The sequence below is a fragment of the Haemaphysalis longicornis genome, unplaced genomic scaffold, assembly GCF_048455015.1.
Source record: "Haemaphysalis longicornis isolate Haplotype H1 unplaced genomic scaffold, Haemaphysalis longicornis Haplotype H1 scaffold_2, whole genome shotgun sequence".
Taxonomy (NCBI): domain Eukaryota; kingdom Metazoa; phylum Arthropoda; class Arachnida; order Ixodida; family Ixodidae; genus Haemaphysalis; species Haemaphysalis longicornis.
The window spans coordinates 138,967,061-138,979,865 of NW_027526295.1; positions in this window are offsets into that span (position 1 = coordinate 138,967,061).

Consider the following 12,805-nt stretch of genomic DNA (forward strand, 5'->3'; position numbering starts at 1 on the left):
TGAATCCCACACTTGTGTCCACTGCATCACTGCCCGGCCTAATAAACAAATATTCGTGGCTATCGTTCTCTCCCCCTCTCTTATTGAAGCTTTGTTTATTTTGCACTTCGTTATTACTGCCTTTCTCTCCGATTGCGGCTACAAGTCATCACACCCCACAATTGTGTAAATTGTCACTACTCGGCATAACGGACATATTCGTGGCTATCGTTCTGTCCCCCTGTCATATTTACGCTTTCTTCGTTTGTCCTTTCTTATTGCTTCTTTCTCTTTGAGGGCGGTTAAAATTCGTCACCCCAGTCAATCACGCTGTTGTGTCCAGTATCACTGCTCGGCCACAAGGCCAAATATGCTTGGCTACCGTCCTCTCCCCCTGTCTTATTCGCGCGTTCTTAAGTTTGCATTTCGTTATTGCTGCCTTTCAATTTCACGGCGGTTCCAACTCGTCATCCCAGTAAATCACGCAATTGTGTCCACTGTCACTGCTCACCCACAGGGACAAAGACGCTTGGCTACCATCCTGTCCCCCTCCCTTATTTGAGCTTTCTTTGTTTTGCCCTTCGTTATTGCTGCCTTTCTGTCTCACAGCGGTTACAACTCATCACCCCTGTAAATCACACAACTGAGTCCACTATCACTGCTCGGGTAGACGGACATGTATTCCTGGCCATCTTCTCTCCACCTCTCTTATTTACGCCTTCTTTATCTTGCTTTCCGGTTTTGCTACCTTTGTCTACAACGGCGGTTACAAGTTCAACAATCCGACAATTGTTCCCACTATCACTGCTCGGCTTCACGGACAAATATTCGTGGCTAGCGTTCTCTCCCTCTCTTATTTACGCTTTCTTCAGTTTGCCTTTCGTTAATGCTGCCTTTCTCTCTGACGGCAGTTACAACTCGTCACCCCTGTCAAGCACACGATTGTTGCCACTGTCACTGCTCGGACATAGGGACATATATTCGTGGCTATCGTTCTCTCCCACTTTCTTTTTTACGCTTTCTACGTTTCGCCTTGGTAATGCTGCCTTTTTTCTCACGGCGGTTACAACTCGTCACCCCAGTCAATCACACAATTCTGTCCACTATCACAGCTCGCCCAGATGGACAAATATGCTTGGCTAACGTGCTGCCCCCTCTCTTATTTGCGCTTTCTTCAGTTTGCCCTTCGTTATTGCAGCCTTTTTCTCCGACGGCAGTTACAACTCGTCGCCCCTGTCAAGCACACAATTGTTTCCACTGTCACTGCACGGCCAGACGGACATATATTCGTGGCTATTGTTCTCTCCCCCTCTCTTGTTTATGCTTTACACATTTGACCTTGGTAATGCTGCCTTTCTATCGCACGGTGGTTACAACTCATCACCCCTTTCAATCACACAGTTGTGTCCACTATCACTGCTCGGCCAGATGGACAAGTATTATTAGCCATCTTCTCTCCCCTCCCTTATTTACGCTTTCTTTATGTTGCCCTTCACTGATGCCGCCTCTCTTTTTGACGTCGGTTACTAGTCGTAAATCCCACAATTGTTTCCACAATCATTACTCGGCCTGACGGGCACAAATTCGTGGCTATCATTCCCTCTTCCTGTCATATTTTCGCTTTCTTCGTATGCCCTTCCTTATTGCTGCCTGTCTCTCACGGCGGTTACAACTCCTCATCTCACAATTGTGTCACTATCACTGCTCCGCCAGACAGACAAATATTTGTGGCCATCTTCTCTCCTCCTCTCTTATTTAGGCTTTGTTTATTTTTCCTTTCGTTATTGCTGCCGTTCTCTCCGATGGTGGCTACAAGTCGTCACAATGCGGCAATTGTTTCCACTATCACTTCTCGGCCTGACGGACAGGTATTCGTGGCTAACGTCCTCTCCCTTTCTTTTTTACGCTTTCTTCAGTTTGCCCTTCGTTAATGCTGCCTTTCTCTCTCACGGCAGTTACAACTCGTCACCCCAGTCAATCACACAATTATGTCCACTATCACAGCTCGCCCAGATGGACAAATATGCTTCGCTAACGTGCTGCCCCCTCTCTTATTCGCGCTTTCTTCAGTTTGCCCTTCGTTATTGCAGCCTTTTTCTCCGACGGCAGTTACAACTCGTCGCCCCTGTCAAGCACACAATTGTTTCCACTGTCACTGCATGGCCAGACGGACATATATTCGTGGCTATTGTTCTCTCCCCCTCTCTTGTTTATGCTTTACACATTTGACCTTGGTAATGCTGCCTTTCTCTCTCACGGTGGTTACAACTCATCACCCCTTTCAATCACACAGTTGTGTCCACTATCACTGCTCGGCCAGAAGGAGAAGTATTCGTAGCCATCTTCTCTCCCCTCTCTTATTTACGCTTTCTTTATTTTTCCCTTCACTGCTGCTGCCTTTCTCTCTGACGTAGGTGACAAGTCGTCACAATCCCACAATTGTTTCCACTATCACTACTCGGCCTGATGGACACAAATTCGTGGCTATCGTTCCCTCTCCCCGTCATATTTTCGCTTTCTTCTCGTGCCGTTCCTTATTGCTTCCTGTCTCTCTCACGGCGGTTACAACTCGTCACCTCTGTCAATCACGCAATTGTGAACACTATAACTGCTCCACCAGATGGACAAATATGCTTGGGTACCTTGCAGCCCCTCTCTTATTTGCGCTTCCTTCAGTTTGCACTTCGTAATTGCAGCCTTTCTCTCCAACGGCAGTTACAACTCGTCACCCTTGTCAACCGCACAATTGTTTCCACTGTCACTGCTCGGCCAGACGGACATATATTTGTGGCTATCGTTCTCTCCCACTCTCTTATTTACGCGTTCTATATTTTGCCCTTCGTTATTTCTGCCGTTTTCTCCGATGGCGGTTACAAGTCGTCACAATCCCACAATTGTATCCACTATCACTGCTCGGCCTGGTGGACAAATATTCGTGGCTATCGTTCTCTCCCACTCTCTTATTTACGCTTTCTATATTTTGCCCTTCGTTATTTCTGCCATTTTCTCCGATGGCGGTTACAAGTCGTCAGAATCCCATAATTGTATCCGCTATCACTGCTTGGCCTGATCGACACATATTCCTGGCTTTCGTTTTCTCCCACTCTCTTATTTACGCTTTCTATATTTGGCCCTTCATTATTTCTGTCTTTTTCTCCGATGGCGGTTACAAGTCGTCACAATCCAACAATTGTATCCACTATCATTGCTAGGCCTGATGGACACCCATTCGTGGTTATCGTTCTCTCACACTCTCTTGTTTACGCTTTCCATATTTTGCCCTTCGTTATTTCTGCCGTTTTCTCCGATGGCGGTTAGAAGTCGTCACAATCCCACAATTGTATCCGCTATCACTGCTCGGCTTGGTGGACAAATATTCGTAGCAATCATTCTCTCGCCCTCTACAATTTACGCTTTCTTCAGTTTGACCTTCCTTATTGCTTCCTGTCTCAATCACGGCGGTTACAACTCGTCAGCCCAGTCAATCACGCTATTGTGTCCACTATCACTGCTCGGCCAGAAGAACAAATATGCTTGGCTACCGTCCTGCCCCTCTCTCTTATTGGCGTTTTCTTCAGTTTTCTCGCTCACGGCGGTCTTTCTCGCTCACGGCGGTTCACACTCGTCATCCCATTCAATCACATAATTGTGTCCAATATCACTACTCGGCCAGACAGACAAATATGCTTGGCTACCGTCCTGTTCCCTCTTTTATTTGTGCTTTCTTCAGTCTGCCTACTGGTATTGCTGCATTTCTCTCCGACAGCAGTTACAACTCGTCACCCCTGTCAATCCCACAATTATTTCCACTATCACTGCTCGGCCAGATGGACATATATTCGTGGTTATCGTTCTTTTCCCCTCTCCTATTTACGCTTTCTTCGTTTGCCCTTCGTTAATGCTGTATTTTCTCTCACAGCTGTTACAACTCGTCACCCCTGTCAATCACAATTGTTTCAACTATCACTGCTCGGCCTGATGGACAACTGTTAGTGGCTATCGTTCCCTACCCTCTCCTATTTACGCTTTCTTCAGTTTGTCCTTCCTTATTGCTTCCTTTCTCGCTCACGGTGGTTACAACTCGTCATTCCAGTCCATCACACAATTGTGTCCACTATCACTGCTCGCCTAGACGCACGAGCATTCGCGGCCTTGGTCTCCCCGTTTTCTTATTTACGCTTTGTTTATTTTGCCCTTCGTTATTACTGGCTTTCTCTCCGATGGCGGTTACAAATCTTCACAATCCCACAATTGTTTCCCCTATCACTGCTCGGCCTGACGGACAAATATTCATGGCTTTCGTTCTCTCTTTTTTCTTATTTACACTTGCTGCCTTTCTCATGCTGCCTTTCTCTTTCATGGCGGTTACAACTCGTCCCCTCAGTCAATCACACAATTGTGTACACTATCACTGCTCGGCCAGATGGACAAATATGCATGGCTAACATCCTGTCACCATTTTTACTTGCACTGTGTGTTTGCCCTTAGTTATTGCAGCCTTTCTCTCCGACGGTAGTTACAACTCGTAACCCATCACACAATGGTTTCCACTGTCACTGCTCGGCCAGACGGACATATGTTCGTGTTTACTTTTCTCCCCCTCTCTCTTATTTACGCTTTCTTTGTCTCCCTTCGTTAATGCTGAATTTCTCTCTCACAGCGGGTACAAATCATCACCCATGTAAATCACACAATTGTGTCTACTATCTTTGCTCGCCCAGACGGACAAGTATTCGCGGCCATCTTGTCTTCCCTCTCTTATTTACGCTTTCTTTATTTCGCCATTCGTTATTTCTGCCTTTCTCTCCGATGGCGGTTACAAGTCGTCACAATCCCATGAATTTTGTCCAGGGCTATCGTTCTCTCCCCCTCTCTTATTTACACCTTTTTCAGTTTGCACTTCCTTATTGCTGCCTTTCCCTCTCACGGTGGTTACAATTCGTCACCCCAGTCAATCACGCTAATTGTGTCCACTATCACTGCTCGGCCATACGGATAAATATGCTTGGCTACTGTCCTGTCCCCCTCTCGTATTGTCGCTTTCTTTATTTTGCCTTCGTTATTGCTGCATCTCTCTCACAGCGGTTCCAACTCGTCACCCAATCAATCCCACAATTGTGTCCGCTGTCACTGCTCCTTCTGATGGACACATAATTGTGGCTATCGTTGTCTCCCCCTCTCTTATTTATGCTTTCTTCGTTTGCCCTTGGTTAATGCTGCCTTTCTCTATCACGGCGGTTACAACGCGTCACCCCAGTCAATCAAACAGTTGTCTCCACTGTCTCACTGCTCGGCCTGATGGACAAATATTCCCGGCTATCGTTCTCCACCCCTCTCTTATTTACGCTTTCTTCAGTTTGCCCTTCCTTATTGCTGCCATTCTCCTTCACGGTGGCTACAACTTCTTCACCCCAGTCAATGACACAATTGTATCCTCTACCACTGCTCGGCCAGACGGACAAATATTTGTGGCCATCTTCTCTTGCCCTCTCTTATTTATGCTTTGTGCATTTTGCCCTTCGCCATTGCTGCCTTTCTCTCCGAGAAAGGCAGAAATAGATGCGAGATCCTGATGCGAGATAGATGCGAGCAACAATAGATGCGAACAACAATATGCGAGATCCTGTGCCAATCTCGTATTGGCAAGAGATCTCGCATAACCACAAAAACGTTGCTCAAAGGTACGATATCAATGTGGTGGTTAGTGCCCCGTGCAAATTGACGAAGGTTTGCCCTATGATGTCGCAAAGGAAGCGGCGATCGTTCTCCAAAAAAGACGGCGAATTATACACAGATTGCACCATGGGAGTTGTCTGAGAGATTCCCATGAGTTGCAACAAGTGTTATATTAGCCAAACCAGCAGATGTTTCAATGACAGAGCGGTCGGGCGCTGTAGGGCAGTAAAAAATAACGCTGGGGGCCACATGGCTGAACACTGCAAGAGGTGCACTCTGCAGGAGACAAACTCCACTCCGCTCTTCAAACAGGCCACGTTTCTAAAATGGGCCAGAGATAGGCAAGAAAGAGATTGTGGAAGCGTACTTCATTCACAGGACGGGAAACAAATGCACGAGTACACCGTCGGTCTCATTATCACTCAAAAGAACTCGAGTTCTTATATGGACAGGTTTAGGTTGTGACACGTTGTTGGAATGACGTTTTTATGGCATCAGAATAGTGCATTTAACCTCGGGTTTTTCACTAATAAAGTTTAGTTTTCAGTGGCGCCTTTTCTGTGTCTACGTGTTTCTTCTGGTCCCCGTTGTTTAGCGCCTCAAATTTTTGAGTATGTTCAACCAACTAGCCCTAATCAGGCTTTTGTTTCTTAATATTTCTTCCTCATTGTGCTCTGTCTTGTCATCTTAAGGTTATCCATGTGCGTTACGTGTGTCAACCTCATCGCTGCGACTTCCTGCCAATCACGCACCCTATCACACTACCTCAAGAAAGGGAATGTGCCTCCAGAGATTAGGGTCATCGGTTGCAGCTATGGCTTGGAGCCGTCCTGGGGACGCGCGAAGAAGAGCTGCAAGATTTTGAAGTCCGAGAAGTGGAGCCAAGTACGATGGTACAACGACTGGTTATGGGTGCTCGCCAACGAAGGAAAATATGAGAAGGGAGGCACGAGGACTTTCTTTGAGCATAAGAAGCTAGCTGATCAGGTTGGCGACTTCCTGTGGCAGCAAGCGAGGACTACTCTTCCAAAACGGAGCGACGGAAAGCTCAATCCAGCGGGTTTACCGTTCTGGGGGACGCTTTTGTTCCAGATGATGTGTGCCGTCTACTACCAAAAGGTCCCATGTACAGCGTGGACCGCCTGCAACAAGGTCACGGATGCTCGTAATGGTTCATAGTCTTGGCGAATATGCTGGTAAACATGAACGCGAACGGGATATTGGGGATGGAGTGGACACCTTGCTGAAGACTGTGAGTACTACGCGGGCACTTAAACTTCCTTTTAGGAGTATCGTTGGTGCTCTCAAGCGGGATGAACTGTCCATCATTCAGGCGGATAAGGAGGGTGGCTTTGCTATCCTTTTGGCTGGAGCATATCAAGAAAAAGCCCTGAGTGCCGTGGAAAAGAACTTCTAGCAGGTACCTTTTGACCCTAAGAAGCAGAACGCAAGGGCACTCAAGCTAGTCACCGACGTCAACTCGAGTCCATCAAAAAGACTATGACGAAGACAGTGACGGGAGCCTTGGACGTATTCTTCACGGCCAAGACACACAAGCCGGAATGCCCGTTCTGTGCTATAGTTTCTGAGAAGGCTACGCGGCAGGCTCATGTTGGGCTGTACCTACAGCAGCATCTTCGCCTCTTACCACTACAAGATCCTTTTCTGGTACGGAGTTCTGATGAAGTCGTACAACTACTTGAAGATGGTCGCTGGAATGGAGTGCATACCTTCTCTATGGATGTTGTAGACTTGTTTTACAGTGTTCCCCATGATGGTTTATTCTGCGGTTTGAGAGACAAAATAGATGATTTCGGTGAACTCAAACTTAACAGAAAAACCGGTGTTAGCAGTGACAGTGTTTTGGAATTTGTTCATTTTTACCTTCAGAGTACTGTTGTCAATTTGAAGACAGGTTTTATGTCCAACGGCGTGGAATTTGTATTAGTTCGTCACTAGCCCCCATTATTTCTGATATTTATTTGAGTGCCTTTGCTAAGTGCGTAAAGACGAAACTGGCAGATGTTCATCACCTCACCGTACTTAGATATGTGGATGACTATCTTGTTGTGGTTACTCAAGTGGCCGGAACCAGCTTGATTAATGTAGTAAATGGCGTCATGGAAACGTTTGTCAGTTCTTCAAAATTGTTTGGGTTTACGTGGGAGCTGCCAAGCAATAACTGTCTGCGGTTCCTAGATTTGAGCCAGACGTTTCAGAACACGCACGTGTGTTGGCACTACAAGCCGCGTGCTAACATGCAGCTGATTCTTTTTGATAGTGGTCACTCCAAATTATTCAAAAGGGGCGTGGCCATGACATGCATCAAGGCAGCGTTAAACACGTCGTGCGAGCGCAAGGTACAAGACGCATTTAATGAACAGATTGCCCGGCTGGGCAATGCGGGATTCTCTTGTGCAGTTGTTTCTGGCTTTTGCGAAGCATTTCTGCAAAAATTTAAAAGAAAACCGAGGGGAGATGACATGCAAAAGAAAATAGAAAGAAAGTTCACGTTATCTCGTATTGGCAGAGGATCTCGCATAACCTCAAAAAATTTGTTCAGAGGTACGATATTAATGTCGTGTCAGCGCCCCCTGCAAATTGGCGAATGTTTTCCATATGATGACGCAAAGAAAGCGGCAATCATGCTCCAAAAAACACGGCGAATTATACACAGATTGCACCATGGGAATTGTCTACGAGATTCTCATAAGTTGCAACAAGTGTCATATTGGCCAAACAGGCAGATGTTTCAATGACAGAGCGCGCGAGCACTGTTGGGCAGTAACAAGCAATGCTGGGGGCCACATGGCTGAGCACTGCAAAAGGTGCGCTCTGCAGGGTACAAACTGCACTTCACTCTTCAAACAGGCCAAGTTTTTAAAATGGGTCAGAGACACGCACGCAAGAGAGATTGTCGAGGCGTACTTTATTCACGAGGCGGGAAACAAATTCATCAGTACACCTTCGGTCTCATTATCTCTCAAAGAACTCGAGGACACGTCTAGTTTGGCACACGTTGGCATGACGTTTTTATGACGTCAGAACAGTGTATTTATACTAGGGTTTTTCACTAACCATGTTTAGTTGGAAATGGCGACTTGTCTGTGTCTATGTGTTTGTTCTGGTCCCCGTTGTTTAGAGCCTCAAATGTATTCAGCATGTTCAACCAACTAGCCCTGATCAGGCTTTTGTTACTGAATATCTATAATTATAGCCGGTGATTTCAACTTGCCTGGCATCAAGTGGAATAAATTTTTAATCTGCTCTACTGACGTTAGGAATAGTGCAATTTTGTTTGAAATAGCATTCACACACGACCTTACACAGTGTGTCCGTGGTGCGACTAGGGTTCGCACTACATCGGTATCAGTACTTGATCTCGTGTTTCTGGGTTGTCAATTGTATGAATTTGACGTTGAAGTTAATGATGGCCTTTTCGATCACAAACCTGATTTGGTTTGCATAAAACAATGCGTTGTCAGCTAAGGTCGCTAAAAGAAAAAGTTTTACCTACAGAAAGTTTTCGGGGGCTGATGATGTTAGTGTCCTTGATTACTTAGAGATGTCATTGTATTCATTGATTGGGGCGATTGACGTTGATGTTTTGGGAAGCCGCTTTAAAGAAATAGTAAACTATTGCTTGGAAAATTTTGTTCCTTTTCGAGTAAAAACCATTAGGAAGCAGAATCCCTGGATAAATCGTGAAATTAATAATTTAGAACGGAAAATAAAGCGCAAGAGAAACAAAAAGGACAGGAATAAATTGGAAGTTAGGGATATTTCGCTTACCCGTAAGCATAAATTAAAAACTGCGAAATAGAGATATTTTTCAGAAACGCGTACCAATTCATGAGCGGCTCTCCTCAGCGCTTTTGGCGTCACATTTCCTCATCACAGGAGAATGTCCTGTATGTTCCCGTAATTAACGCATCATCACCGATGGAAAAGAATTAGCCCGAAATTGTAATGAATACTTTCACTCTGGCTTCTATCGTTCTGCGGAATCGTCCGTGAGAACTGGCTCAGAGCTTAATGTTTGTCTACAATCCAATATGTCGAGTGTTCTTTCTGAGCAAGGAATATTGTCACTATTATTGGACATCCCCACCACAAAGTCTCCTGAACCGGCTGGTATTCCGAATTTATTTTTAAAGCGTTAGGTGGAATGGGCTTCAGAATATTTGCTTATTATATTTGATGGGTCACTGAAGCAACAAAAGTTGCCTCCTGACTGGGTTACAGCTAGAATCGTACCGGTACACAAAAGCGGCAATAGGTTCAATATAGAAAATTACAGGCCTGTTTAAATTACTTGCACAACTTGTAAGATATTCGAACACATCCTATCCAAACATCTATTCACTTATCTGAAAAACTTAAATAAATTGTTCCCGAATCAGCCCGGCTAGCGACGTAAATTATGAACTACAACCCAGCTTGTTCAGGCTATTTATGATTTTGCCAAGGTATTAAGTGAATCAGGCCAAGTGGATGCAGCTTGCCCAGGTTTATCTAAGGCCCTTGATCTTGTACAGGATGCCGAGCTTTTAGTTAAACTTAACTTTTAGAGGGAATAAAGAATTTATTAATTGGAATAACTCCAATCTTACCCTTAGGTTGCAGGATGTTCAGATAAAAGGGGCGAAATCCGCAATTCTACAGGTAACGTCCGGGGTTCCCCCGGCGCCGATGCTCGATCTCGTTTTATTCCTATGTTACATTATGATATTGCAGATGGCATTGACAGCTCACTCACGGTTCGCCTCTTTGTGGATGACTGTTTAATTCCGAAATATCAAGTCAGAATTAGCAGGTCACAATAAACACGGCGTTGGAACGAATTCACGATTCGTGCGCGAAATGGAAAATGAAAATTAACCTCGATTAAACATTTTCAGCAAGAATAACAAATAAAATTAAGAATACCGTTTTGTTTGTTTATGAGCTCAATGGAAAACGTTTAAATCGAGTTACCCACTAGGCTCCATAATAGCCGAAGATTTACATTGGAAGTTTCACAAAAATAATGTATGCTTTTCCGCAGAAAGAAAATTGTGGTTTTTAAGAAGGAAAATTAAACTAGCTTCCATGAAAGCTACGTTAACGGCGTATGCATCCCTTGTACGGCCTGTGTTCGAGTACGGCAGCATAGTATGATACCCGTTTCAAAAATACCACGTTGATCAGCTCGAAACGATCTAAAGAAGTGCAGCAAGGCTTATTATGCGTGACTATCGATCATCAGAGTCTGTTACCGAAATACTGCACAAGCTCAAACTTCCTTCTCTTTCCCAGCGACGTAGAGTGGCACGACGAAAGTTTCTTTATCTAATCCACCATACGTACTTTAATTTTAGCTCACAGCTGTACTTAAAGCCGCGGTCCTCGCGAATAGTAAGTAGTCATCTAGGTCAATTTATGCTGATAATGACACGTATAAATTCTTTCACATACTCTTTCTTCGTAAAACAATAGAAGAATACAACCTTTTGCGACAAGAAATTGTAAATGCAGGAACCCTAAATCAATTCGAAAAATCTGTGTTAAAGCATTTTGCAATTGAAATTTAACTGTCCTAAAGTTCACGTTGCAGCCCTCTGCTCCCCAGAACAGACGGAATTTCACTGTACTTTCCTTCTTAGTGTAAGTGCAAGCATCGAGTTGTTTCAAAAGCTATCTGTGAATCTTTAAAATTAGGTAAGGTCTGTGCTTATGAATACTCTAAATGTACACTTCTAAACATGCGACTATCGATGAGTACCTTGAAGTGTTTTTTTCATAGTCTTGCACGTTGGCAGCACTGTCTTCGCGTAACGGGCGGGACTGTACTTGACATTATTATGAGTATTTGTGAACAGTGTTTCGCTCGTGAAGAACTATGTGTTTCCAAATGTCGATGTGTGCGTTTTTCTTCAATGCATGTGTTTTCGAAGTGCCTGTTTTTGAAGTGTTATTTTGTCAGCTGCATATCCCAGCGTGGGTTTATCTTTTTTTTGTTCGCGCGAGAAAAACTATGTGTTTTTAAATGTCAATGTGTGCTTTTTTTTCTTCAATGCATGTGTTTTTGAAGTGCCTGTTTTTGAATTGTTATTTTGTTAGCTCCATATCCCAGCGTTGTTTCTCTTTTTGCCATCCTGTATCGGCCTTCACGAGCTACCAGTATGAATAAATAAATAAACGGCGACAACACAATGTGGCCGATTGACTAAGCCTCACCTTCCAAAAAACGGAAAGAAAACAAGAAGGGAGACAGTAAGCAAGCTATATAATGCTATGCAATAATTTCTTAGCAAATAAGGTTTCCGCGGTTTGTATCAAATGCCTATATTTTTGCATATAGCAACAAATTTAAAGCACTACTTTTTCTTGACCGCTGACTAAATTTACAACGCAGTTTTTGTGTCGTAATACACTTATTTTACTAAAGAAATATCAGACAGACAAAATGATATTTATATATGCGTGTACCGGACACAGGTCTCCTATGGTGCGGGATTGTGTACGACTGCGACTGAAGGAGGAATAGGTTGCTGCCAAAAACTGAATAGAGTAAAAACAGCGCCTGCAGAAAGTGAGTGCAATTGTTCTAGAGTAAGCTTATATTTATTTAGCACATGCGGAATGGCAAAAAGGAGAAAAAGGATGCTGCTTCAATGAACGTGCGAGAGGGCACCGGTTTGTACTAAGCAGCAACATGGCGGGCACCTAGAAGACCAGTGCAAGTGAGGTGTGTATGAGCCATTACTGGAAAAGACAGCCTTACTAAGAAGAGCAAAGACCAAAACGGAAAGGAAGATATAGGCGAGGCAGTCTTCATAAACAGAGCAGGCGACACGTGCCCCAGCATGCCGTCACTAGCATTAAGTGACAAAGAGATGTCCTTCTTTAAAACAGTGTGTAATCGAATAGTTTAGAATGTGCAGCTGTCCTTGCCCTCGTGGTTTGTTTTGCAGCTGCAATACATGCGTACTCTGCTTTGTTAACTTCTGGCCTGCGCCATCACCCTGCTATGCTATCTCCAATGTTGCACTCATACATACCAAAAATTCTAATCCCCCGTTACAGTTGTTAGTTGGACTATACCTTCTTTTTTTTATTTGTTTTTTCCTTTACAAGTCGGGCATAAGTGCGGTTTCAAATAAACAGC